Genomic DNA, 6463 nt, shown 5'->3' with positions numbered 1-6463 from the left:
GATTGTATTTTTTTCCTTTTACATTTGTATTGGTAACAAATATAAGTTTTCGGATATAAAATGAACACTGGTATTCAAGCAAGAATGATTTTTGTAACTGCCCTTGAAAAGTAAAATTATTTGACCAGTGCCTACAAGAAAAAGGAATTTTTGTTTGTTTCATAGTAGTCTCTTATATCTATATACAATATTGTAAACTATCTAGAGATGTGAGTTCTATGCAGATTTCTATGCCCTTTTTATCATAAAGTTAACGTGTAATAAGTATCCATCTCTAATGTTTCATCTATCATCATCAAGAGGTTTTTAATAACTACATATTAACCAATTATAATTTTATTATATTGTCTAGTAGTTCAAGATTAAAATCACCAGAATAATGTAATCAAGTTGGTTTTGCATACTTCACAATCTCATATTGTATCATTTTAAATTTTGACATGATTCCAAAGCTTTTTTTACTCATTTTTCATCTATTATTGTGTGCCACAAAGAATGTTATATTTTTATTATTTGTATGAAAATACGACTTAACGATTAGTGGATATGAAATCTCACATCTCTGGTAACATTTTAGACTTGCGACGATTTTTAAACGAATTCTTATTACTCTGTATATTTTAGCCTGCATTTGTTAAAAGTACTAGGTCTGTGCACAGAATTGATGAAAAGTATTCATAATAATCTTGCATTTTGCGAAAAGATTCTTTCATAAGTTTTTTAGTGCCGCTAGAAGTAAAAAAGTTGTCTATGGTCTTTATTTGTCATGGCCGCATCGTGAAATGACCATCTAATTAGAAAACAGTAAGTTTTCTAATTTAAAAAGAAATTAATAATAAATTAATATTATTTAATTTTTCTAAGCTAAGGAGTTGAGTTTGGAACTACCTACTGGTCCAATTTAAAAAAATATTTCAACCTTTTTATCGAAGAAGGCTAACATCACGCTAAGACCAATATGAGCGGAGCAATGCGTGTAAAACCGCGGGGCACAGCTGATTTTGATTAAATAAATTGATATCGATTGTTCATACACGTATTTAACGTTAAAAAGTCAACTATAAATAAAGAAAGTTCATGTTCTTGAAAACTTTCCATTCGGAAAAAATAATACTATCGATAAATAATTAATGCTTAGGTACATTGTCAATGCTAAATGGCGGGAATGTAAATTAAACGCATTAAAAATAGTTATTAACTCACAAAATTCAAATTCTTTTAATTGTAAATGCTTATTAAATCAGGAAATAATGTATCGTGTGTATTTCGCAAAATCGTAGATTAATGTTAGCATTAGATTTACGTGTCGGCCATGACACATCAACCCAGCAACAATCAAAATCATACAGTTTAATAAATATTGTTATAATATTAGATTAGGTAATCTAGCTCACTTTAATATTAATAATTGTGATTACATACTTCTATAAATAACGCTTTACATTTAGATCGATACTAAACATTGCTAACGATTATATTATTGACTAAAATAAAATGGCAATTGTTACATGTTAATTTTTTAGTATCCATTTTGTTATGTGTAAATGAATAATTTTTGTAGAATTTAAAATGACTATTGTATGTTTATTTTAAATATTATCCAGTGTATCGCATATAATTAATAAAATGAAAATTAATGAAGTTTGTCTTCTATTCCGTTTTAGATAAGTTACAGAAGCTTCCTAGAACTGCAGAATATCTAAAATGTTTGTACTAAATCTAATTGCTAGTTATATGTTAAATTAGATATTCAGTAATGTTACCCTATCTAAGGCATTCACTAAAGTTACCATACCTATACATTATATCCGCACACTGATGTGTTTATCAAATAAAAATGTTACAAAAAGTATGAATTTCTTTTATTTTTTCTTTTCTTAACCCGCTAAATAAAGACGAAGTTTTGTTGTACCTACCTACCTTCATACTCGACCCACACTCGAACCGATTATCTTTTTGTATCATAGTTCCTAAGCTTCCATACAATAAACGTTAAATAAATTAAGTCATACACAAATTAAATTAATGTACTGTTACATATTATGATTTCACAACATTCTATGATGTTTAGAAAAGTTAAAGCTTCAGTTATATCACTAACTTCCTGGAACATTCCATTTTCTTTGTGGAGACAACTTTCCGAACGGGTTACTTTTACAAAAGCGCTAAAATTTAAAAGAATGTTTCAGCTTGACTTTTTCACGACTACATTTTATATAGGTAGGTTCAAAAAATTGATAATAACGACTCACGTAATTTATGGACGCCCCCCTAGCGGTTTTCAGAATGCGCCCCATTAAAATTATCGCTACATAATATAAAACAAAGTCGCTTTCTGTGTCCCTATATCCCTATTTCTCTATAAGTCTTTAAAACTACACAATGGATTTTGATGCGGTTTTTTTTAATACCTAGTGATTCAAGAGGAAGGTTTTAGTATATAATTTCTTATGTATTTCTTATGACAAAGCGGGCGGAATCGCGGGTGGAAGCTAGTAATGTATTTTTTTTTTTAATTTGATAGATGTTAGAACACAACATAATTATGAATATCTACAGTTTATCTTTCTGTAACGTCTGTGTAGACGACAGAAAACTTCCGAATGGATTATGATGTAGGTAGCTTATGTGTGAAGATAAGAAATAATCTATACTGCATTGCCAATCAACAATATGGTAATTGGTAACTACTGTACCATTTTTTATACTTATGAGTACAAGTTGCAGTACAAAAATAAGTCATAGGTTATTGTTGTTAGTATGGGAAAATTAATTTATTCAGATCGAATAATTCGTGTAGTTTTGAAAGTTGCTACAGTTATTCCTAAAGATGTCCAGATGAATATACTAAAAGCCCCCGAGGGAGGGACACAAGCCGGCGGCGGGGGAGGGGGGGAAAGGTCTCTTTTTCAAGGTTTTTGCTTGTAACTCGAAAATTTTTCATAATATCTCTTTAGTGACTTCTACATTAATTATCTACATTAAATTTCCTATAAATTACGTCTCAACATTTTTACTGTACGATCAATACTTTAGGAGATACAGAGTATTAAAGGTAAGAAAAATAAGAAACAACATAGTTTTACAAATTTTAATTATAAAAAGAAATAACATCTTTTTTTGCACGAGTATGCCGACTTATTAGTCAAATTGTGTTTCATCTTCGTCATCTTTATCACTAACATCGATAGGGGGTCCATTAGTACAAGCTCCTAGGCAGCCGTTACAGATAAGACTACACATAATGCCCGCTTTTCGGCAACTGCATTTTCCGGAACATCCACTTTTACATCGGCAAAAAATTGAATTTAACAACGCTTCAGGAGCAGGAGGATCCAAGGTCGTGATTGGTTCTAAGTATCCATCGACTCTTCGCTTCCAACCCCATATTTCAGGAGGCAGTTGGTTCCCAAGCCACTCCTGTACTTGATGGAATACTCTGTAGGCGTGATATTTTGCTGACCCTTTGGTAGGGGGGAGGGAAGAAAGATCCGGTTTGGGCTTGGTACAAGATTTCAGAAAAACTGTGAATCGATGTCTGTTGATCTCAGACTGAGTACAGGGCGCTCGGTATACTGCAAGAAACATTTTTTCTCCGGCTTCTGCTATAACCTCCTGAGTTGACGTTGGGTCATAAAATACAGTTGCTGTTTCCTTTAGTGACGGCTTTTGATCAAAAATCTTGATAATTGATGTTTTTCCCTTCCTGTAAATAGCTGAGGTTGTATCACACCCACTGAAACTATGCAGAAAGAGAATAGAATCACAAAATGAATGTTTTTGAAGTTCTTGGGAGGAAAATATTTTGGTTTCCACTTTTCCTCTTCCTGGTTTGACAAAAAATATTTCTTTTTCTGGAGGAGTAAGAGCCATTAGAAGGACTACAAGATCAACATCAGAGGCAAACAGCGAGGATCTTTGTAGCGCGACTTATCTATCATCTTAGTCAAGTCAAGTACCTATCGATGTTGTTTCTTATTTTTATCACCTTAAGTACTATGTATCTCCTAAAGTATTGATCGTACGGTAAAAATGTTTAGACGTAATTTATAGGCAATTTAATGTTAATAATTAATGTAGAAGTCACTAAACAGATATTATGAATAATTTTCGAGTTACAAGTCAAAACCTTGAAAAAGAGACCTTTCCCCCCCTCCCCCACCGCAGGCTTGTGTCCCTCCCTCGAGGGCTTTTAGTATATTCATCGGGACACCTATAGGAATAACTGTAGTAACTTTCAAAACTACACGAATTATTCGATCTGATCGACGATTCTGAATCTAATTTGCTGTGGCTATGTAAGTAAATATCATTAGCATGTATGTCCACTGTCCTGCTTTCTTTAAGTAATTTAAATAATATATTCCCGTGTAGGTAAATAATTGTAAATTTGTTTTTTTCGTATGTTTAAGTTTAGTAAGCCGTATTTCACGTGAAGAATTTAAATTTAATCTATACTAATATTATAAAGCTGAAGAGTTTGTTTGTTTGTTTGTTTGTATGATCCAAAAACCTGATTACTAGAAAATTGAGTTGATGATAATCAACGACAATAACGACAATTGCATCATATGAAAATGCAATAAAACTTTTCGATCATTTTTACACAATAAAGTGGAAATACAATAGTTGGTAGTAAGTAGGTAACTATATCGGTTATCAGTAGGTAAAAAAAAAATCATATTTTATAATATGTATAAACTTACATTGTTTTTTTTATTCAAAATCATGAAGAATTTATAGAAACCTTTTTATTATTAGAAACTTAGTAGTTAGGTATATAATTTTTTACTTTGTAATGTTGTTGTGTCTGTCTGTAATATCGTTAGCTTAAATCTTTACCTACTCAATAGAAAGCGGCCCGGATTAGGTGATTAAAAAAATCGTCTATTTTAATAGTAAGTTTGTTAAATATCTTTTAAATTACTAACCGAAACAAAATAGTTTCACCTAGGTTACAACTTATACCTATCTAAAAATCGTAAAAACAATTGAACAATAGAACTGTATAATCGTCTGCCTAAATATCTACACATTTTTGTCATTCCGGAAATATTAGTTATTTAGTTAGGTATTAATTAACCTTAGTTTCAACTGCTACTTCCTGATTTTGATAGCAAATTCCATTAGGTATTTTAACTTTTTTGTTTATATATATGACTAACGGTCCGCCCCAGCTTCGTCCGTGGTACCTACTTATTTCGCAATAAAGGGTAGCCTATGTTCTTTCTCAGGGTCTAAAGATTGTCTGTGCCAAATTTCATCAAAATCGGTCTGGTACATACATACATAGTTAATTACAAACCTTTCCTCTTTATAATATTAGTATAAAAATATATAGATAACGAAAATTAAATACAAATAAGCAAACGTTTACTTTCGAATAAATTGAGTGAGAAGTGAGAAACAAGGAACCAAATAAAAATAGGCAAAATGCTTCACTTTTATTTTCAACTTATACATTTATATTATTGTGCAAGAACCGAGCTTCATGTCGTTTGTCATGATTTCCAAAAAGATGCATAATTTTCTTATTGCCTTTCATCAAATCTTCTTTAATAGTTTTTTCAGCGATTCCCGTTCCTATTTTTCTATCTGTCTGATCAGTATCTGCATTTCTTACCACATCAATATTTAATCCCTCTTCAGACATTTTTTCTTTCGCGTTCAAGCCAAATGCATTGACTATGTTTTTTAAAAATGAAGACATATCATCACCTAGTTCCAATTTGCCGCGAACCACGATCGAATATTGACATGTCATTGTTGGTAACACTGAAAAAATAAATAAAACAATTGATTTCCGCCTTCCAATGTTTTCTATGCTGCGTCATGGCAATACCCTCACGTCATGGAGTAAGGCGACCATTTTATCTTTGTATCTTTGAATCTTACCAAAGAAGTTTCTCTTCTGACACGTGTGCTCGTCACTCACGCTCTTTTTTATATAATTAATTGCTGTTTATTTGAATATAATTAAGAAAATATACTTGTTATGCAATTTCAAACTCAAACTCAATTTTGTAGGTATTGACTATATTGGGCATAAATTGCCTAGTCACCTAAGTAGTGCGTACAAATAAAAGGTATGGCGATAAAAATCTAAAAAAAAATGGGCGCATGCAACCACACATTAGTTTATTATTGTACTGATTTACCTCGTATTGTTTTAAGTATAATGTTTGTTGTGTGTTGAAATAAATGCTTTCTTTCTTTATCCTTTCTTTCTTTAAAAATAAGTCTTTCACCTTATAAATGTTTGAGATTAACGTCCTCATCAAATATTTATAGCTAATAATGTTAATAAGATGTTTACATGAGTTTGGTATTCATATATTTTATATTTGTTATTTAGATTAAAAAAAAATGATGCCAATCACGAAACGATAACTAGTATTTCTTACATCAACCAATTATTGTGATAAAACAAAAATAAATCATAAACAATAATTATGCCACCCAA

Source organism: Colias croceus, chromosome 20, assembly GCF_905220415.1.
Source record: "Colias croceus chromosome 20, ilColCroc2.1".
NCBI classification, from domain to species: Eukaryota; Metazoa; Arthropoda; class Insecta; order Lepidoptera; family Pieridae; genus Colias; species Colias croceus.
This window is presented reverse-complemented; position numbering follows the sequence as displayed.